Source organism: Bos javanicus, chromosome 12 (genome assembly GCF_032452875.1).
Source record: "Bos javanicus breed banteng chromosome 12, ARS-OSU_banteng_1.0, whole genome shotgun sequence".
Lineage (NCBI taxonomy): Eukaryota > Metazoa > Chordata > Mammalia > Artiodactyla > Bovidae > Bos > Bos javanicus.
This window is the reverse complement of record NC_083879.1, coordinates 37,943,554-37,967,520: the sequence shown is the minus strand read 5'-3', so window position 1 is coordinate 37,967,520 and position 23,967 is coordinate 37,943,554.

The window sequence follows — 23,967 nt, the reverse complement described above, 5'->3', positions numbered from 1 at the left end:
CATTGTGTATATGTACGACAGCTTTCTTATCCATTTCTCTGCTGATGGACATCTAGGTTGCTTCCATGTCCTTGCTATTATAAACAGTGCTGCAGTGAACATTGGGTACACGTGTCTCTTTCAGTTCTGATTTCTTTGGTGTGTATGCCCAGCAGTGGGATGGCTGGGTCGTATGGCAGTTTTATTTCCAGTTTTTTAAGGAATCTCCACACTGTTCTCCATAATGGCTGTACTAGTTTGCATTCTCACCAACAGTGTAAGAGGGTTCCCTTTTCTCCACACCCTCTCCAGCATTTATTGCTTGTAGACTTTTGAATCGCAGCCATTCTGACTGGTGTGAAATGGTACCTCATTGTAGTTTTGATTTGCATTTCTCTGATAATGAGTGATGTTGAGCATCTTTGCATGTGTTGTTAGTCATCTGTATGTCTTCTTTGGAGAAATGTCTGTTTAATTCTTTGGCCCATTTTTTGATTGGGTCATTGATTTTTCTGGAATTGAGCTGCAGGAGTTGCATTTATATTTTTGAGATTAATTCTTTGTCAGTTGCTTCATTTGCTATTATTTTCTCCCATTCTGAAGGCTGTCTTTTCACCTTGCTTATAGTTTCCTTTGTTGTGCAAAAGCTTTTAATTTTAATTAGGCCCCACTTGTTTATTTTTGCTTTTATTTCCAATATTCTGGGAGGTTGGTCATAGCAGATCCTGATGTGATTTATGTCAGAGAGTGTTTTGCCTATGTCTTCTTCTGTCATTATGTTTAGATCTTTAATCCATATTGAGTTTATTTTTGTGTATGGTGTTAGAATAGAGAACGCAATGGCACCCCACTCCAGTACTTTTTCCTGGAAAATCCCATGGACAGAGGAGCCTGGAAGGCTGCAGTCCATGGGGTCGCTAGAGTCGGACACGACTGAGCGACTCCACTTTCACTTTTCACTTTCATGCACTGGAGGAGGAAATGGCAACTCACTCCAGTATTCTTGCCTGGAGAGTCCCAGGGACGGGGAGCCTGGTGGGCTGCCGTCTATGGGGTCGCACAGAGTCAGACACGACTGAAGCGGCTTAGCAGCAGCAGCAGCAGCATGGTGTTAGAAAATGTTCTACTTTCATTATTTTACAAGTCGTTGACCAGTTTTCCCAGTGCCACTTGTTAAAGAGATTGTCTTTTCTCCATTGTATATTCTTGCGTACTTTGTCGAAGATAAGGTGACCATAGGTATGTGGATTTATCTCTGGGCTTTGTATTTTGTTCCATTGATCTATGTATCTGTCTTTGTGCCAGCACCATACTGTCTTTATGACTGTGGCTTTGTAGTAGAGCTTGAAGTCAGACAGGTTGATTCCTCCAGTTCAATTCTTCTCTCTCAAGATTGCTTTAGCTATTCGAGATTTTTTCTATTTCCATACAAATTGTGAAATCATTTCATCTAGCTCTGTGAAAAATACCATTGGTAGCTTGATAATGATTGCATTGAATCTATAGATTGCTTTCGGTAGTATACTCATTTTCACTATATTGATTCTTCTGATCCATGAACACGGTATATTTCTTCATCTATTTGTGCCCTCTTTGATTTCTTTCACCAGTGTTTTATAGTTTTATATATATATAGGTCTTCTGTTTCTTTAGGTAAATATATTTCTAATTATTTTATTCTTTTCGTTGCAATGGTGAATGGAATTGTTTCCTTAATTTCTCTTTCTGTTTTCTCATTGTTAGTGTACAGGAATGCAAGGGATTTCGGTATGTTGATTTTATATCCTGCAAATTTACTATAATCATTAATTATTTCTAGTAATTTTCTGCTTGAGTCTTTGGGGTTTTCTATGTAGAGTATCATGTCATCTGCAAACAGTGAGAGTTTTACTTATTCTTTTCCAATCTGGATTCCTTTTATTTCTTTTTCTGCTTTGATTACTGTGGCCAAAACTTCCAAAACTATGTTGAATAGTAGTGGTGAGAGTGGGCACCCTTATCTTGTTCTTGACTTTAGGGAAAATGCTTTCAATTTTCCACCATTGAGGATAATTTTGCTGTGGGTTTGTCATATATAGCTTTTATTATGTTGAGGTATGTCCCTTCTATTCCTGCTTTCTGGAGGGTTTTTATCATAAATAGATGTTGCATTTTGTCAAAGGCTTTCTCTGCATCTATTGAGATAATCATATGGTTTTTATTTTTCAATTTGTTAATGTGGTATATTACATTGATTGATTTGTGGATATTGAAGAATCCTTGCATCCCTGGGATAAAGCCTACTTGGTCATGATGTATGATCTTTTTAATATGCTGTTGGATTCTGTTTGCTAGAGTTTTGTTAAGGATTTTTGCATCTAGGTTCAACAGTGGTATTGGCCTGTAGTTTCCTTTTTTTGTGGCATCTTTGTCAGGTTTCGGTATTAAGGTGATGGTGGCCTCATAGAATGAGTTTGGAAGTTTACCTTCTTCTGTAAGTTTCTGGAAGAGTTTGAGTAGGATGGTGTCAGCTCTTCTCTAAATTTTTGGTAGAATTCAGCTGTGAAGCCATCTGGTCCTGAGCTTGTGTTTGCTGGAAGATTTCTGATTACCGTTTCAGTTTCCATGCTTGTGATGGGTCTGTTAAGATTTTCCATTTCGTCCTGGTTCAGCTTTGGAAAGTTGTACTTTTCTAAGAATTTGTCCATTTCTTCCAAGTTGTCCATTTTATTGGCATATAGTTACTGATTGTATTCTCATATGATCCTTTGTGTTTCTATGTTGTCTGTTGTGATCTCTCCATTTTCATTTCTAATTTTGTTAGTTTGATTTTTCTTCCTTTGTTTCTTGATGAGGCTGGCTAATGGTTTGTCAATTTTATTTATCTTTTCAAAGAATCAGCTTTTGGCTTTGTTTATTTTTGCTGTGATCTCTTTTGTTTCTTTTGCATTTATTTTTGCCCTAATTTTTAAGATTTCTTTCCTTCTACTAACCCTGGGATTCTTCATTTCTTCCTTTTCTAGTTGCTTTAAGGTGTTAGTTAGAGTTAGGTTGTTTATTTGACTTTTTTCTTGTTTTTGAGATAAACCTCTATTGCTACGAACCTTCCCCTTAGCACTGTTTTTACTATGTCCCACAGGTTTTGGGTTGTTGTGTTTTCATTTTCATTCATTTCTATGCATATTTTGATTTTTTTTAATTTCTTCTGTGATTTGTTGGTTATTCAGCAGTGTGTTGTTCAGCCTCCATATGCTAGAATTTTTAATAGTTTTTCTCCTGTAATTGACATCTAATCTTACCGCATTGTGGTCAGAAAAGATGCTTGGAATGATTTCAATTTTTTTGAATTTACCAAGGCTAGATTTATGGCCCAGGATATGATCTATGCTGGAGAAGGTTCCACGTGCACTTAAGAAAAAAGTGACATTCAATTTTTGGGGGTGAAATGTCCTATAGATATCAATTAGGTCTAACTGGTCTATTGCATCATTTAAAGTTTGTGTTTCCTTGTTAATTTTCTGTTTTGTTTATCTATCCATAGATGTGAGTGGGGTATTAAAGTCTCCCACTATTATTATATTTTTATTAATTTCCCCTTTCATACTTGTTAGCATTTGTCTTACATATTGTGGTGCTTCTATGTTGGGTGCATATATATTTATAATTTTTATATCTTCTTTTTGGATTGATCCTTTGATCATTATGTAGTGTCCTTCTTTGTCTCTTTTCGCAGCCTTTGTTTTAAAGTCTATTTTATCTAATATGAGTATTGCTACTCCTGCTTTCTTTTGGTCTCTATTTGCATGGAATACCTTTTTGCAGCCTTTCACTTTCAGTCTGTATGTGTCCCTTGTTTTGAGGTGGGTCTCTTGTAGACAACATATATAGAGGTCTTGTTTTTGTATCCATTCAGCCAGTCTTTGTCTTTTGGTTGAGGTATTCAACCCATTTACATTTAAGGTAATTATTGATAAGTATGATCCCATTGCCATTTACTTTATTGTTTTGGGTTCTAGTTCATATGCCCTTTTTGTGTTTCCTGTCTAGAGAATATCCTTTAGCATTTGTTGGAGAGCTGGTTTGGTGGTGCTTAATTCTCTCATCTTTTGCTTGTTTGTAAAACTTTTGATTTTTCCTTCATATTTGAATGAGATCCTTACTTGGCACAGTAATCTTGGCTGTAGGTTATTGTCTTTCATCACTTTAAGTATGTCTTGCCATTCCTTTCTGGCCTGAAGAGTTTCTTTTGGAAGATCAGCTGTTATCCTTATGGGAATCCCCTTGTGTGCTATTTGTTGTTTTTCCCTTGCTGCTTTTAATATTTGTTCTTTGTGTTTTATCTTTGTTAATTTGATTAATATGTGTCTTGGGGTGTTTTGCCTTGGGTTTATCCTGTTTGGGACTCTCTGGGTTTCTTGGACTTGGGTGACTATTTCCTTCCCCATTTTAGGGAAGTTTTCAACTATTATCTCCTCTTTTCTCGTGGCTTTTCTTTTTGTCTTCTTCTTCTCGGACCCCTATGATTCGAATGCTGGGGCATTTAACATTGTCCCAGAGGTCTCTGAGGTTGTCCTCATTTCTTTTAATTCTTTTTTTTTTTTTTTTCTTTCCTCTCTGTTTCATTTATTTCTACCTTTCTGTCTTCTACCTCACTTATCGTATCTTCCGCCTCAGTTTTTCTACTGTTGGTTCCCTCCAGAGTGTTTTTGATCTCATTTATTGCATTATTCATTATATATTGACTCTTATTTATTTCTTCTAGTTCCTTGTTAAACCTTTCTTGCATCTTCTCGATCTTTGTCTCCAGGCTCTTTATCTGTAACTCCATTTTGTTTTCAAGATTTTAGATCATTTTCACTATCATTATTCAGAATTCTTTATCGGGCAGATTCCCTATCTCTACCTCTTTGGTTTGGTGGGCATTTATCCTGTTCCTTTAACTGCTGGGCATTTCTCTTCCTTTTCATCTTGTTTACATTGCTGTGTTTGGAGTGGCCTTTCTGTATTCTGGCAGTTTGTGGTTCCTCTTTATTGTGGAGGTTCCTCACTGTGGGTGGGGTTGGATGGGTGGCTTGTCAAGGTTTCCTGGTTAGGGAAGCTTGTGTTGGTGTTCTGGTGGCTGAAGCTGGATTTCTTCTCTCTGGAGTGCACTGAAGTGTCCTGTAATGAGTTTTGAGATGTCAGTGGGTTTGAAGTGACTTTGGGCAGCCTGTATATTGAAGCTCAGGGCTATGTTCCTGTGTTGCTAGAGAATTTGTATTGTATGTCTTTCTCTGGAATATGTTTTTCTCTGGAACTTGTTGGCCCTTGAGTGGTGCTTGGTTTCAGTGTAGGTATAGAGGTGTTTGATGAGCTCCTATCGCTTAATATTCCCTGGAGTCAGTAGTTCTCTGGTGTTCTCAGGATTTGGACTTAAGCCTCCTGCCTCTGGTTTTCAGTTATATTCTTACAGTAGCCTCAAGACTTCTCCATCTATACAGCACTGATGATAAAACATCTAGGTTAATGATGTAAAGTTTCTCCACAGTGAGGGACACCTGGAGAGGTACACAGAGTTACATGGAGAAGAGGGAGGAGGGAGATAGAGGTGACCAGGAGGAGAATAGGGGGAATCTAAAGAGGAGAGAGCAAGGTAGCCAGTAATCACTTCTGTATGTGCTCTCCACAGTCTGGACCCTCAGAGATGTTCATGGAGTTACACAGAGAAGAGAAGAGAGAGGAAGGAGAGAGAGGTGGCCAGGAGGATAAAAGAGGGAATCAAAAGGAGAGAGAAAAATCCAGCCAGTAATCAGTTCCCTAAGTGTTCTCCACAGCCCAGAACACACAAAGAGATTCATAGAGTTGGGTAGAGAAGAGAAGGGGGATGGAGGAGGTAGAGGCAACCTGGTGAAGAAAAAGGAGAGTCCAAAGGGGGAGAGACCAATCCAGCCAGTAATCTGACTCCAAAGTAAAAATGGGAACTGAAGATTAGGTTCTTAAAGGTGCAAAATTGATAACAAATACCAAAAAGCAAAGATTAAAAATATAGAGTTTAGATTCTCAAAAATACAATATTAAAGGAAAAAACAAAGTCACAAAAATTATTATTATATATATATATATATATATGAAGTTTGCTTTAAAAATATGGCCTTTTTTTTTTGCAAAGTAATAGTAGGTTATAAAAATGAAAATTAAATGAGTAATAGAGGATTTAATTTTTTTAATTTAAAAAATTATAATAGTAAAAATATATATAGGATTTTCTCTGGTGTTGTGGACAGTGTGGGGTCAGTTCATTTTCAGTTAGTTCCTTGATCCGGCTTACACTTCTCAAGATCTGTAGGCCCATTCCTATGTAGTCGGTGCTAACTGCAGGGTTTTAATCCATTACAATTTTCACGTCCAAAGCAGTTCCCTCTGTTTATTTTAGCTTCTGTTTGCTGACCTCTTCAGTGTCTAATTTCCGCCCTGACACAAGGGGGCGGTGGTGGTCATGTTTTTTAGGCCCACTTGTTCAGTCGTGCTGTAGGGAGGGAGGAACACTGCAAACAAATATCACTGGTGTCTATGGTGAGTGCTCCCAGTGTCTCGGCCACACTGGGTTTGCCCCCACTCAGGGTGTGTGTGCTTTCCCAGTCTACACTGCTCAGGCTCTAGGTTCCTCTGTCAGGAACTGTCTGAGGCCAGCCCTGGGTTGCGTGCACTTCCCAGGTCTAAGAATCTCAGGTTCAGGTTCTTAGGTACTCCACAAAGGTGCAGACTTGTTTGGGCCTGCGTTTTGTGCCCTTCCTTGGTCCAAGCAGCTCAGGTGACCAGGTGCTTGGCAAGCTTTGATTTACCACTTCTCCCGTCCCAGCCACTCGATTTGCTGGGTGTTCAATGGGCGTGCCTTCTCAGGTGTGCCATGTGTCTCCTCTGGGGAGCTGATCTCTGGCTGTGACCCTCCCAGCGGATGTAGACTGTCCAGAATCCCAAGGAGTCTTGGTTAGCAATGAAGTGTGCTTAAAGTTTGGTAGATGATGCCTCTCTGGGGCCGCAATTGCCCCCTTCCAGCTCTGGCTGCCCTTGCCTGCCTGTCTCCAGTGAGGGAAGGGCCAACCGCAGCCAGCTAGCTCTGCTCAGTCGTTTGTTCTGTGAGTGGGCCTGACAGTGTTTTAGGTTAGGGCTTCTTGCGGGATAGCTATCCCACAGTCTGAGTTGCTATCTCTAGTTAGTTCCCTCAGATTGCCCTAGGAGCATTCAGGCCAGGTCCTTACCCTAAGCAATGCAGCCCGCGTCTCTCTGTGCAGTCTCCACTTGCTAGTGGCAGATGCAAGCATCTGCGCTGCTTCTCCTCTGGGAGTTGCCTTAGGCAAGTAATCTGTGGGTTTTAACTATTTATTTATTTTTCCTCCCAGTTATGTTGCTCTCTGAGGTTCCAAGATTCACCACAGATTCGCTGATGAGAATGTTTCCTGGTGTTTGGAAATCTCTCTTTTTTAATACTCTCTTCCTGGGATGGATCTCCATCCCTCCCTCTTTTGTCTCTCTTTTTATCTTTTATATTTTTTTCCTATCTCCTTTCTTAGACAATGGGCTGCCTTTCTGGGTGCTTGATGTCTTCCACCAGCATTCAAAAGTTGTTTTTTGGAATTTGCTCAGCTTTCAAATGTTATTTCAATGAACTTGTGTGCGAGAAAGTGGTCTCCTTGTCCTATTGCTCTGCCATCTTAGGACCGCCCCTAAACACACACACACACACACACACACACACATATATATTTAAGTCATCATCAGACTCAAATAATAATAATAAAAGACTTCTAAAAGGTACTTGGAATCCAAAGGCCTCAGGATTCAGAAACTATGAGACTTCTGTAGCCCAAATGCCATACACCTCCCATAGTCAGAAGAAGAGGACTATTTTGTCTTACAAAGACTATGTTTCTTCAAAGGCGAATTCAAGAAGTATATTTACCATAGTTTTTACTTTAGCTAATAACATAAAAAGCAAAACAATACCAAGAACTAACAATAATTTTCAGAAGCCCTTGACACACTAAAGGAGAGACTAAATGGCTAGATCAAGAGCTAATAAAGGTGATAATATCAACATTCCAAGCAAGAAGCTGAGCATGGAGTGCTGGAGCATTGAGGCCAGATATGGACCTTGTAGGTCTCTGAGGACATCAACTGATGGTTTCTAGTAAGCAAAATATCAATCTGATTTTGGTATTGGCCATCTGGTGAAGTCCATGTGTAGAGTCTTCCATTGTGTTGTTGGTAGAGGGTGTTTGCTATGACCAATGTGTTCTATTGGTAAAACTCTATTATCCTTTTCCCTGCTTCATTCTTTACTCCAAGGCCAAATTTGCCTGTTTCTTGACTTCCTACTTTTGCATTCCAGTCCCCTATAATGAAAAGGACATCTTTTGAGGGTGTTAATTCTAAAAGGTCTTGTAGGTCATCATAGAACTGTTCAACTTCAGCTTCTTCAGCGGTACTGGTCACAGAATAGACTTGGATTGCTGTGATACTGAATGGTTTGCCTTGGAAACAAACAGATCATTCTGTTGTTTTTGAGGCTGCATCCAAGTACTGCATTTCAGACCTTTTTGTTGATTATGATGGGTACTCCATTTCTTCTATGGGATTCCTTCCCATGTAATACATAAAATGGTCATCTGACTTAAATTCATCCATTCCAGTCCATTTTAGTTCACTGATTCCTAAAATGTCGACATTCACTCTTGTCATCTCCTGTTTGACCACTTCCAATTAGCTTTGATTTGTGGACCTAACATTCCAGGTTGCTATACAATATTGCTCTTAACAGCATTGGACCTTATTTCTATAACCAGTCGAATCCACAACTGGGTGTTGTTTTTGCTTTGGCTCCATATTTTCATTCTTTCTGGAGTTATGTCTCCACTGATTTCCAGTAGCATATTGGGCACCTACCGACCTGCGGAGTTCATCTTTCAGTGTTCTATCTTTTTGCCTTTTCATACTGTTCATGGGGTTCTCAAGGCAAGAACATGGATGTGGTGTTTTCCTTTTCCAGTGGACCACATTTTGTCAGCTCTATACAGTCAGCAAAAACAAGGCTGGGGGCTGACTGTGGCTCAGATCATGAACTCCTTATTGCCAAATTCAAACTTAAATTGAATAAAGTAGGGAAAACCACTGGACCATTCAGGTATGACCTAAATCAAAACCCTTATGACTATACAGTGCAAGTGAGAAATAGATTTAAGGGACTAGAACTCATAGAGTACCTGATAAACTATTGATGGAGTTTCATGACATTGTACAGGAGACAGTGATTCAGAACTTCCACAAGAAAAAGAAATCCAAAAAAACAAAATAGCTGTCTGAGGAGGCCTTACAAATGGCTGTGAAAAGAAAAGAAGCAAAAAGCAAAGGAGAAAAGGAAAGATATACCCATTTGAATGCAGAGTTCCAAAGAATAGCAAGGAGAGACAAGAAAGCCTTCCTCACTAGTCAGTGCAAAGAAATATAGAAGAAGAAGAAGAAGAAGAAAAGAATTGGAAAGACTAGAGATCTCTTTCAAAAATTAGAGATAAGAAGGGAACAATTTATGCAAAGATGGGCTCAATAAAGGACAGAAATGGTATGGACCTAACAGAAGCAGAAGATATTAAGAAGAAGAAGTGTCAAGAACACACAGAAGAACTATACAAAAAAGATATTCACGACCCAGATATTCATGATAGTGTGATCACTCACCTAGAGCCAGACATCCTGGGATGTGAAGTCAAGTGGGCCTTAGGAAGCACCACTGTGAACAAAGCAAGTGGAAGTGATGGAATTCCAGTTGAGCTGTTTCAAATCCTAAAAGGTGATGCTGTTAAAGTGCTGCACTCAATATGCCAGCATTTTTGGAAAACGCAGCAGTGGCCACAGGACTGGGAAATATCAGTTTTCATTCCAAACCCAAACAAAGTCAATGCCAAAGAATGCTCCAACTAACACACAATTGCACTCATCTGACATGCTAATAAAATAATGCTCAAGATTCTCCAAGCCAGGCTTCAGCAGTATGTGAACCGTGAACTTCCAGATGTTCAGGCTGGATTTAGAAAAGGCAGAGTAACCAGAGATCAAATTGCCCACATCCACTGGATCATTGAAAAAGCAAATGAGTTCCAGGAAAAAACAAAAACAAAAAATCTATTTCTGCTTTATTGACTATGCCAAAGCCTTTGTCTGTGGCTCAAAACATACTGAGGAAAATTCTGAAAGAGATGGGAATAACAGTCCACCTGACATGCCTCTTGAGAAATCTGTGTGCAGGTCAAGAAGCAACAGTTAGAACTGGACATGGAACAACAGATTGGTTCCAAATAGGAAAAGGAGTATGTCAAGGCTGTATATTGACACCCTACTTATTTAAATTATATGCAGAGTACATCATGATAAACATGGGGGTTCAGGAAGCACAGAAATCACGATTGCTGGGAGAAATATCAATAACCTCAGATATGCAGATGACACCACCTTTATGGCAGAAAGTGAAGAAGAATCAAAGAGCCTCTTCAGGAAAGTGAAAGAAGAGAGTGAAAAAGTTGGCTTAAAACTCAACATTCAGAGAACTAAGACCATGGCAACTGGTTCTATCACTTCATGGCAAATAGATGGGGAAACCATGGAAACAGTGGTGACTTTATTTTGAGGGGCTACAAAATCATTCCAGATGGTGGCTGCAGCCATGCAATTAAAAGACGCTTACTCCTTGGAAGGAAAGTTATGACCCACCTAGACAGCATATTCTGAGAAGGCAATGGCACCCCACTCCAGTACTCTTCTTGCCTGGAAAATCTCATGGGCAGAGGAGCCTGGTAGGCTGCAGTGCATGGGGTCGCTAAGAGTCAGACATGACTGAGCTACTTCACTTTCACATTTCACTTTCATACATTGGAGAAGGAAATGGCAACTCACTCCAGTGTTCTTGCCTGGAGAATCCCAGGGACGGGAGAGCCTGGTGGGCTGCCGTCTATGGGGTCGCACAGAGTTGGACACGACTGAAGCGACTTAGCAGCAGTTCACAGCATATTAAAAAGCAGAGACAATGCTTTGCCAACAAACGTTCATCTAGTCAAAGGTATGGTTTTTCCAGTAGTCATGTATGCATGTGAGAATTGGACTCTAAAGAAAGCTGAGCACCAAAGAATTGATGCTTTTGAACTGTGGTGTTGGAGAAGACTCTTGAGAGTCCCCTGGACTGCAAGGAAATCCAACCAGTCCATCCTAAAGGGGATCAGTCCTGGGTGTTCATTGGAAGGAATGATCCTGAATCTGAAACTCCAATATTTTGGCCACCTGATGTGAAGAACTGACTCATTTGAAAAGACCTTCATGCTGGGAAAGGACTAAGGTAGGAGGAGAAGGGATGACAGAGGACGAGATGGTTGGATGGCATCACCAACTCAATGGATATGAGTATGAGTAAACTCTGGGAGCTGGTCATGGACAGGGAGGCCTGGCATGCTGCAGTCCATGAGGTCTCAAAGAGTCAGATAAGACTGAGCGACTGAATTGAACTGAAGCAAAATATCACAGTTTTATCATTGGACTACAGCAACTTCACTGACAACAAAAGCTGCAGTACAGTTCAGTTCAATTCAGCCACTCAGTCATGTCTGACTCTTTGCGACCTGATGAATAGCAGCACACCAGGCCTCCCTGTCCATCACCAACTCCTAGAGTTACTCAAACTCGTGTCCATCGAGTCAGTGATGCCATCCAGCCATCTATTCACAGCTATTTGTAAGCCCTCCTCAGACAGCCATTTTGCTTTTTTGCATTTATTTTCTGGGGGGATGGTCTTGATCCCTGTCTCCTGTACAATGTCACAAATTTCTGTCCATAGTTCACTAGATACTCTGTCTATCAGATCTAGCCCCTTAAATCTGTTTCTCACTTCCACTGTATAATCATAAGGAATTTCATTTAGGTCATACCTGAATGGTCTAGTGTTTTTCTCTATTTCTTCAATTTAAGTCTGAATTTGGCAATAAGGAGTTCATGATTTGAGCCACAGTCAGCTCCTGGTCTTGTTTTTTCTGACTATATAGAGCTTCTCCATCTTTTGCCTCAAAGAATGTAATTAATCTGATTTCGGTGTTGACCATATGGTGATGTCCATGTGTAGAGTCTTCTTTTGTGTTGTTGGAAGAGGGTGTTCACTATGACCAGTGCATTCTGTTGGAAAAACTCTATTAGCCTTTATCCTGCTTCATTCTGTACTCCGAGGCCAAATTTGCCTGTTACTCCAGGTGTTTCTTGACTTCCTACTTTTGCATTCCAGTCCCCTATAATAAAAAGGACATCTTTTTGGTTGTTGGTTCTAAAAGGTCTTGTAGGTCTTCAGAGAACCATTCAACTTCAGCTTCTTCAGCGTTACTGTTTGGGGCATAGGCTTGGATTACTGTGATATTGAATGGTTTGCCTTGGAAACGAACAGAGATCATTCTGTTACTTTTGAGATTGCATCCAAGTACTGCATTTCAGACTCCTTTGTAGACCATAATGGCTACTCCATTTCTTCTAAGGGATTCCTGCCCACAGTAGTAGATATAATGGTCATCTGAGTTAGATTCACTCATTCCTGTCCATTTTAGTTTGCTGATTCCTAGAATGTCAACATTCACTCTTGCCATCTCCTGTTTGACTACTTCCAATTTGCTTTGATTCATGGACCTAACATTCCAGGTTCCTATGCAATATTGCTCTTTACAGCATCGGACCTTGCTTCTATCACCAGTCACATCCACAGCTGGGTATTGTTTTTGCTTTGGCTCCATCCCTTCATTCTTTCTGGGGTTATTTCTCCACTGATCTCGAGTAGCATATTGGGCAGTTACTGACTTGGGAAGTTTCTCTTTCAGTATCCTATCATTTTGCCTTTTCATACTGTTCGTGGGGTTCTCAAGGCAAGAATACTGAAGTTGTTTGCCATTCCCTTCTCCAGTGGACCACATTCTGTCAGACCTCTCCACCATGACCCGTCCATCTTGGGTGTCCCCACACAGCATGGCTTAGTTTCATTGAGTTAGATAGGCTTTGGTCCATATGATTAGATTGACTAGTTTTCTGTGATTATGGTTTCAGTGTGTCTGCCCTCTGATGCCCTCTTGCAACACCTACCATCTTACTTGGATTTCTCTTACCTTGGACGTGGGGTATCTCTTCATGGCTGCTTCAGCAAAGTGCAGCCACTGCTCCTTACCTTGGAGGAGCGGTATCTCCTCACAACCGTCCCTCCCGACCTTGAACGTGGAGTAGCTCCTCTTGGCCCTCCTGAGCCTGCGCAGCCACTGTCCTTGGACAAGGGGTTGTTCCTCTAGGCTGCTGCCCCAACCTCGGGTAGCTCCTCTTGGCCGCCACCCCTGACCTCGGACGCGGGGTAGCTCGTCTCAGCTGCTGCCCCTGACCTCGGATGTAGGGTAGCTCCTTTCGACTGCTGCATGCCAATTCAAATTTTGGGGGGACATAAGAAAATGAAAGTGAAAGTCGTTCAAGCATGTCCAAGTCTTAGCGACCCCAAGGACTGTGAAGTGAAAGGCTTCCTTTGTGGCTTAGCTGGTAAAGAATCTGCCTGCAATGCAGGAGACCTCGGTTCAATCCCTCAGTTGAGCAGATCCCCTGGAAAAGAGTAAGGCTACCCACTCCAGTATTCTGGCCTGCAGAATTCCATGGACTGTATAGTCTATTTGGTCACAAAGATTAGTCCTTGGAATTCCCCAGGCCAGAATACTGGAGTGGGTAGCCTTTCCCTTCTCCAGTGGATCTTCCCAAACCAGGTTTCCCATATTGTGGGTGAAGTCTTTACCAGCATGGCTCAAAATAGCCTGGAGTTAAAACTCCCCTCCAGGTCCTCCCCACCATTCTATGCAAAACAAAGAACTCTCTCACCCAAAGGAAAAAATGGACATTAAGGTTGATTACGCCCAGCTCCCAGCTGGTCCAGCCTCTGACCAATCTCCACAATTCCTTGCCCCAACCATTTAAGAGATAACTACTCTGAACAACCTTGGAGAAGAACAGGCCCCCTTAAGACAGTAACTTTCCACATACATGCCTATATATACTTACTCTTTTCTTAGGTTAGTGCAGCAGCTCGCTAATCTGTCTGTTGTCCCGTCTCACCTCATTAAAGGTGATCTGTTCCTGTAAAGTGCCAGTCTTGTTCTTTTTCTGAACCTCCCCTTCTCTAACTCCCTTACCTTACATTTTTGGTGCTGAAACCCGAGAGGTTGAGGTTCCTTCTCATTCTCCACAGCCAGCTTTTCAGAGCGTGGAAGCTTGCCAAGCTCACTTTCCCACCCAGCCTTTCAAGATCTCCTCAAGAGGATGCCAGGTGCCTTTGTGAGAGGTACAAGTCCTATGTAAGGGCTTATTGGTTTTCCACATAACCCGAAGAATATTGGCCTCTTTCTCTCTTTCTCTCTTTTCCTCTTTTCTCTACACTTTTTTTTCCACGAGACCGACCAACACCAGGACAGAGGCCTTTTGCCATTCAACCACTCTACATGCAACACTCCACTCAAGCTGACCCCTAAATTAAGGTAAGATCCAGAAGGTGTTCTAGAGGTGCCCTAGAACCCAGTCCTCTCTGGGCCTGGAGACCCCAGGCCTAGGGCCACTCTGTAGATGATGGTGGGGGATGCTCCACCTCGACACAGAGCTCTCTTCTCATAACTCCTATTGCAACTATGGGTGACAACTCGAGCTCCCAATAGGAGCCTCTGCTTGCCTTTCAATTATGTGTTCTGGCCAATCTGTCCCAGAGGATTCCCCTCTGGCCTGTGCTTTCAAAAATCTCAGACCACTCTCACTCAAAGCTAACTGCTTAAAACAACTCTGTATACAGGTCTGGCCTCAATACCAATTAGACAACCAAAACCACTGGTCTGAGTTTGAGACTTTCGATTTCAGTATTTTATCAGATCTCACTAACTTCCTCAAATGGAATGTCAAATGGTTGGAGGTCCCCTATATTCAAGCCTTCTGAGACCTTAAAAATCTGTTCTTCTTTCTACAAAGACTGTTCTACCTACCAAATCCTCCTCTGCTCTCTCTCCCCCTCCATTACAAAGGAATGCAAATGTAAAGCCCCTATAAGGCCCCCTAAACCCTTAACCCCCAATTTTGACGGGACAGACGAGCCTCCTCCCTACTGCCATGAAAAAAAAGCTTCCAGAGACAAAACCCCATCCTCTAACCCTTCCTTCTCCAAAACAGTAAGTGATGACTCCAAAACCCCAAAAGGGATTTCCACCCCTCCTGCATAGGCCAGGACCTGAAACAAACACATTTCCTCTCAGAGAAGTGAGAAGTAGTGGGACCAGTGGGCCCTACATGGGTTTATGTGCCATTCTTAATTTCTGATACAAGCCAAATTGAAAAAAAAAAAAAAAACCTTGAGATCCTTTTCAAAAACTCCTAGTAGATACAAAAAAAAAAAAAAAAAAAAAAATCCTCTGCCTTACACAAATATATAATTTAACCTAAAATGGTCTTTATTACATCCTAAATGCCACTTTAACCCCTGATGAAAAGAAACGGATATGACAGACAGCCCGGACTCATGCTGATCAGCTCCATAACCAAGATAGGACTAATCCAGTGACTGATGACACAGTCCCTTTAACTGAGCCACGGTAAATATATCAAGCAGATGATGCCGACATCTGATACCTGCATGATATGATCACCTGTTTACTAAAAGAAATGCTAAAAAGCTCTCACATTCATGTTAAATATGATAAGACTAGGAAAGTGACTCAAAAAAAAAAAAAAAAAAAAAGGTAAAAATCCTGCCCTTTTTCTTTCACGGCTTACTGAGGCAGTCCAAAAATACACTAATCTAGATATTTCCACCCCTGCTGGACTTCTGTACCTACATGTCCAGTTCATAAGCCAGTCAGCCCCCGATATTTGTTGAAAACTATGCCAGCTAGAAAAGGGCCCTGAGACCCCCCCAAAGAGACCTTCTGGAAATAGCCTTCAAGATGTTCAATAATAGATAGAAAGAGGCTAAGAAAAAAAAAGGCCATGAGAAAAAAACTAAATATGCCTTTCTGGCTGCAACAATTAAGATCAGCCTGGCCCAAGTCATCCCAGACTAAAACTTAAGACCTCCCCTGGACCCTGCTTCTGATGCAACCAGTCAGGACACTGGACACTGGACGTGGGAGCTTTACTTCTTTTTCAATCTGGATTTCTTTATTTCTTTTTCTTCTCTGACTGCTGTGTCTAGGACTTCCAAAACTATGTTGTGTAGTACTGGTGAGGGTGAGCACATCTGTCTTGTTCCTGACTTTAAAGGAAAGGCCTTCAATTTTTCACTATTGAGAATATTCTTTTTGAGGTAGGTTATGTATCTCTTCATTGTTCTTAAGAGTTTTATCTTGTTCCTTGATTTGCACATATTTCTTTGTCATCTCATTTTGTCAACTTTCTCTATTTGTAGTCTCCTCTCTTCACACTGTAGGATCATAAGAACTCTTGCCTCTCTGAACTTTGGTAGGTGAGGTTGATCTGGGAGCTTGTGCAGGCTTCTTGGTCGGAGTAAATGTTTTCTGCCCTCCCATAGGCAGGACCATATAAAGGTAATGTTTTGAGGTAATGAAAACTCAGGGTGATTTTAGGAAGCTTGTCTTCTGATAGTATGGGCTATGTTGCTTTCTTTCTGTTTGTTTGGCTTGAGGCATTCCAGCTCTGGAGCCTTTAGGCTGTTGAGTGTAACAGGTGTTGTTTCTGAAATGGAGACCTCCAGGCATTCTCATTCCAACCAAAATTTTCTGAGGAATACACCTACAGTGTCTTTTCCCCACAGTGAACTACAGCCAACCCCAGGAGATCCTTCCAGATGCCTAGTTATGTCTAGCTCCACTTCCTCCTATGAATGTATTTCTATGTACTGGGTTCCAGTGCCCCTGAGGTCTTGCATGCACCATCCAATAGAGATGTCTAGTTCTCCAAGCCCTGTAGAGTTTCAGCACTCAGACCCTTCTGGCCTTTAAAGCCAAATGCTCTGGGAGTTTTTCCTCCCAATGCCTTTGAAGCCCAGCGTGCTGCAGTCCACAGGGTGGCAAAGAGCCAGACATGACTGAGCGACTGAACAAGTTTATGTGGGAACATTTCTGTGTAGCCTGTGTGGGTTTAATATTTTTTGGTGCAAAGGGTGTTTTTAGTATGGATGTCTGCCATCTTTTTCAACAGTGTATGCTGATACTTATCTCCTTGATAGGAAATGATTTGGTGAACAGAGTCTGTACTGAATTTTGAGCAGGGCCTCCCCTTTGTTCTGCAGTTATTTTTGCCTTATCAGGGGTGGAGTCTGCCCTTTCTTTATTTGTTAGAATAAAGACCCCATGATCTGTTCTAAGGTGTGTTTCTGATCCTTGGTGAGAGGTAGGAAGAAATGGAGTACTCCCACTGGGACAGAAGACACTGAGTTTTCCTGCCCTGGAGCTGTTCACCTGTAAGTATATTCTGGGGTGTCATTTTCCACCCCAGTGAAAAACGTGCTGGCTCAAAAATTACACTGTTCTTGGCACTGATCTCAGTCCCAAGCAATTGGCAGCAATTGGCCCTGATGTCTCTCAAGCATTGTTTTCAACCATTGCCACCACACAGATATACCAAAGTCAATTACTGAATTTACCTGTCAAGGCTTCTGCCACATTCTATTAGTTACAAGTGAGTTACTAAGTCAAATTGATACTTTAGATGACTGAAAAAATTAGATTTCACTTATGAAATGCAAAAGAACATGTGGAATGGGGGATGTCATTGCATTCCTCTTTGCAAAATAAAATCTCCCACAATTGTTCCATAATATGACTGCTTTAGATTATATTTGTCTTTTACAAATAAGTTGAATAAGTACTTATTATCTGTCCATTATAGCTGATTATGATAAGAAATGTATTTATTTATTTTTATTTTTAAACTTTACATAATTGTATTAGTTTTGCCAAATATCAAAATGAATCCACCACAGGTATACATGTGTTCCCCATCCTGAGAAATTTAATAAAGAATTATTTCACCCAAGATGGTGGGAGAAGAGAATGGGGAGACCAGTTTCCCACCATAAACACATCAAAAGATCATCTGCATGTGGAGCAAATTCCATAAAATAACTTCTGATCACTGGCAGAGGACCCCAGATACCCAGAAAGATAAATCAATCTCTTCAAAATGAAGTAGGACCAAAGATAAAGATGAAAAGAGAGACAAAGGATTTAGAGACAGAGACCCATCCTGGGGAGAAGGGAGTCATGAAGAAGAAGTTTCTGCAGAAGAGGAAACCCTCTCACAGGAAGAGTCAATGGGGAGCTTTGGAATCTAAGAGAGTAGCATAACAAACAAAACAAACCAACAAACAAAAACCCCACAGAATTCATGCCAAACTGCAATTACCAGGAGAAAAGTGACATACACTTACATCCACACACAATGAATGGGAGCTGGAGTGCAGCTGGGAAATACATCGTCAGTCCTTAGGGTAAGGACTGGGGTTGACTGCCCTGAAGACAGTATGAAAGGGCTAATGTGACATGGGAACTTTAGAGAAACAAAGAAAAACCAAGGACCTTTCCCTCTGGAAAGCTCTAACACTGCACTGTGATCCCTGGCATGCTCACAGAACAAAGGATCACACTCTAGCAAATAACAAAGGACAGCAAGTCAGCTGCCATTTATGGCTCTCCCTAGAGGCAGAAAGACAGGTGCATGACAGCCAGAGGTGGAGGCAAGGGGTTGCTACAATCTTGACCCCAGAGACCACATTTCCCACCAAGCTGTGAACAGGCTGCCAGTTGCTAACCACATCTTCCTGGGATCCTTGATGGTTCATGTGTGCCAGGAGTGTCATAACCTGAGACCAGCTCCCCTGAGGAAATGCATCAACTACCTGGGACTGTGCATTCATGGTACATCTGGGAAACTGAGTGACTTGGACGGGGGAAGTGCACAAAATGCATAGTTCATGTGGTACTGTGTCCTCGCAGAGTGCTCAGGAGGCTGAGAGGCTTGGATCTGGGCTGTGACAACCCCATATGGGCCATCCACTGCAAGCACTTCCTATACAGGCCAGCAGTGTTTGTTTACAATGTCCCTCCCTCTCCACAGTACAATTGAGCCTAAATAAGCGGCCATTTTCACCCACTTGTGTCACGACAGAGATTATACACTGAAGAGACTTGTAAGAAGAAGAGGCTAGCCTAAGCAAATAAAGGAAGGCGGAACAGCTGCCCCAGAAGTGGCGGGTGCAACATACTAAAATCCTGCAGTTAAGTGGAAAGGTGCATTTGAGAAGCAACTGTAGATTTTGAGAACAAGCCAGAACAAAAGGTTATCTGACATTGAACTGCCTTACTATATATATATATATATATATATATATATATATATATATATATATAAACTTTTCATGTTTTATTTTGTTTAGTTTTTTTTTATTGTACTTTTGAGAGTCTAATGTCTATGTTTAACAAGGAGCTAGAAGAAATAAAGAATAGTCAATCAGTAATGAATAATGCAATAACAGAGGTTAAAAACAATCTAGAGGGAACCAAATGTATAGTACTTGAGGCAGAAAAAAGCATAAGTGAGCTGGAAGATAGAGTGGGGGGAATAAATGAAGCAGAGCAAAACAAAGAATAAAAAGAAATAAGGACAGCCTCAGACACCTCTGGGGCAATGTTAAACACCTGAACATTCAAATCATAGGTGTCCCAGAAGAAGACAAAAGGAAAGGGTATGACAAAATATTTGAGGAGATAATAGTCAAAAATTTTCTTTAAATGGAGAAGGAAATAACTACCCAATTCCAAGAAGCCCAGAGTCCTAAACAGGATAAACCCAAGGCGAAGCACACCAAGACATATATTAGTCATACTAACAAAAATGAAACCGAAAGAGCAAATATTAAAAGCAGCAAGGGAAACACAACAAATAACACACAAGGAGATCACCACAAAGATAAAAGCTGATCTTTCAACAGAAATTCTTCAAGCCAGAAGGGAATGGCAGGGAATACTTAAAGTGATCTACAACCAAGATTAATCTAACCAGCATGGATCTCATTCAGACTTGAAGGAGAAATCATAAGCTTTATGGAGAAGCAAAAGCTGAGAGAATTCAGCACCATCAAACCAGCTCTTCAACAAATGCTAAAGGATCTTCTCCAGACAGAAACATAAAAGGTTTATAAAAATGAACCCAAAACAATATAGTAAATTATAGTGGGATTCTACTTATCACTAATTACCATAAATATTAAGTGGAGTAAATGCTCCAACCAAAAGACAAAGACAGGCTGAATGGATACAAAAACAAAACCTTTATTAGTGCTGTCTATAAGAGACCCACCTCAAACCAAGGGACACACAGACTGAAAGAGAGGGTCTGGAAAAAGATACTTTGTGCAAACTGAGACCAGAAGAAATCAGGAGTAGCAATACTGAGATAAAAGAGGCTTAAATAAAGACTGCTATAAGAGAAAAAGAAGGACACTACATAATGATTAAAGCACCAATCCAAGAAGAAGATATAACAATGATAAATATATATGTACCCAACATAGGAGCACCTCAATACATAAAGCAAATGCTAACATCTATTAAAGGGAAAATTGACAGTAAAACAATAATAGTGGGGGATTTTAATACCCCACTCACAATAATGGAAAGATCATCTAAACAAAAAATTAACTTGGAAACACAAGATTTAAACCATACATTGGAGCTGCTGCTGCTAAGTCACTTCAGTTGTGTCCAACTTTGTGCGACCCCATAGACGGCAGCCCACCAGGCTCCCCCGTCCCTGGGATTCTCCAGGCAAGAACATTGGAGTGGGTTGCCATTTCCTTCTCCAATGCATGAAAGTGAAAAGTGAAAGTGAAGTCACTCAGTCGTGTCCAACTCTTAGCGACCCCATGGACTGCAGCCCACCAGGCTCCTCCTTCCATGGGATTTTCCAGGCGAGTACAGAAGTGTGGTGCCATTGCCTTCTCTGGTACATTGAATCAGTTAGACCTAATTAATATCTATAGGGCATTCCACTCCAACATAATGAATTCCACTTATTTTTCAAGTGCACATGAAACATTCTCCAGATAGATTACATCCTGGGCCACAAATCTAGCCTTGGTAAATTAAAAAAAGAAAAAAGAAAAAAAGAAATCATTTCAAACATCATTTCTGAGCACAGTGCTATAAGATTAGCTATCAACCACAAGGTAAAAAGAAAAAAAAAAAAAGACTATAAAAAACACAAACCTACAGAGGCTAATCAACGTGCTTCTGAATAACCAACAGATTACTGGAAAAATGAAAAGGAGATCAAAATATGCATAGAAAAATATGGTAATGTAAACATGACAACCCAAAACCTATGGGATTCAATAAAAGCAATGTTATGAGGGAAGTTCATAGCAATACAAGCCTACCTCAAGAAACAAGAGAAACACCAAATAAACAACTTAACTTTACACCTTAAGAAACTAGAAAATGAACAACAACAGCAACAACAAATCCAAAGTTAGTAGAAGGGAAGAAATCATAAAAATTGGAGCAGAAATAAATGAAAAGAAATGAAACTATAGCAAAGATCAATAAAACTAAAGGCTGTTTGTTTGAGAAGATAATCAAAATAGACAAACCATAGCCAGACTCACCAAGATAAAAGAGGGAAAAGACTCAAATCAATAAAATTAGAAATGCAAATAGAGAAATTACAACAGCAAAGAAATACAAATGATCATAAGAGATTCCTATGAGCAACTATATGCCAATGAAATGGACAACGTGGAAGAATGGACAAATTCTTAGAAAAGTATGGTGAAGACATGAAGTCATTCAGTCATGTCTGACTCTTTGTGACCCCATGGACTGTAGCCCACCAGGCTCCTCCATCTATGGAATTTTCTAGGCAAGTGTACTGGAGTGGGTTGCTATTTCCTTCTCCAAGGGGATCTTCCCAACGCAGGGATCTAACCCGGGTCTCTCACATTGCAGGCAAGCACTTTACCATCTGAACCACCAGGGAATTGCTACAAAAGTAGAAAAGTATAATCTTACAAAACTGAATCAGGAAGAAATATGAAAATTGAACAGAGCAATCACATGCTTGAAAGTCAAAACTGCAATAAAAAAAAAATCTTCCAACAAACAAAAGCCCAGGATCAAATGGCTTCACAGTTGAATTCTATAAAAAATTTAGAGATGAGATAACATCTGTCCTAATCAAACTCTTACAGAAAATAACAGAGGAAGGAAAACTCCCAAATTCATTCTGAGAGGCCACCATCACCCTGATACCAAAACCAGATGAAGATGCCACAAGAAAATAAAACTACAGGACAATATCATCTATATTGATGAACCCAGATACAACAATCCTCAATAAAATTCTAGCAAACCAAATCCGACAACATATTAAAAAAAAAATCATACATCATGATCAAGTGGGCTTTATTCCAGATATGCAAATATTCTTCAATAACTGCAAATCAGTGTGATACAGAACATTAACAAATTGAAAAATAAAAACTATATCTCCAGAAAGTAGGCATAGAGAAAAGTGTACCTCAATATAATAAAAGCCAGATATGATAAACCTGCAGTAAAAATTAGCCACAATAGTGAAAAATTGGAAGCTTTTTCCCTAAAATCAGAAATGAGAGAAGGGTGCCACTTACCACTAGTATTAAACAGTTTTGGAAGTCTTAGCCACAGCTGAGAGAAAAAAAGAAACAAAAGGAATCCAGATTGGAAAAGAAGAAGTAAAGTTCTCACAGTTTGCAGATGACATGAAATTCTAGATAGAAATCCCTAAAGATGCCACCAGAAAACTACAGCAGCTATTCAGTGAATATAGTAAAGTTGCAGGATATAAACTTAATAACAGAATTCCCTTTCATTCCCATACACTAACACCAAAAAATCATAAAGAGAAATTAAGGAAAAACTCACAATCACCATTACAATGAAAAGAATAAAATACTTAAAAAGAAATTTACCTAAAGAAACAAAAAACCTCTGTACAGAAATGATAAAACACTGATAAAATAAATCAAAGATGACACAAATAGAGAAATATATCATGTTCTTGGATTGGAAAAATCAATATAGTGAAAATGAGTACACAACCCAAAGCAATCTATAGATTCAACACAATCCCTATCAAACTACAAGCAGTAATTTTTACAGAACTAGAACAAATAACTTCATAACTTGTATGGAAACACAAAGACCCTGGATAGACTAAGTGCTTTTGAAAAAGAAGACTGAAACTGGAGGAACAACCTTCTTGACTCCAGACTATACTACACAGATACAGTCATCAAGAAAGAATGATACTTGCATAAAGATAGAAATATAGATCAATGAAACAAAACAGAAAGTCCAGAGATAAATCCATGCACTTAGGGATTGCCACCTTATCTTTGACAAAGGAGGCAAAAATATAAAATGGTGAAAAGATAGTCTCTTCACCAAGTGGTACTGGGAAAACTGGTCAACTACAAGTAAAAGAATGAAACTAGAACATTTTCTAACACCATACATGAGAATAAACCCAAAATGGATTAAAGACCTAAATGTAAGTCCAGAAACTCTGAAACTCTTAGATGAGAACAAAGGCAGAACACTCTCCAATCTAAATCACAGCAAAATCCTCTATGACCCACCTCCCCGAGTAATGGAAATAAAAGCGAAAGTGAACAAAAGGGACTGAGTTAAACTTAAAAGCTCTGCAAAATGAAGGAAACTGTAACCAAGGTAAAAAGACAGCCCTCAGAATTGGAGAAAATATTAGCAAAGACAACAACTGACAAAAAGTTATCTCCAAAATATACAAACAGCTCATGCAGCTCAACACCAGAAAAACAAACAGCCAACTTAAAAAGTGGGCCAAAGAACTAAGGAGACATTTCTTCAAATAAGACATACAGATGGCCATAAGCACATGAAAAGATGCTCAACATCACTCATTATTAGATAAATGCAG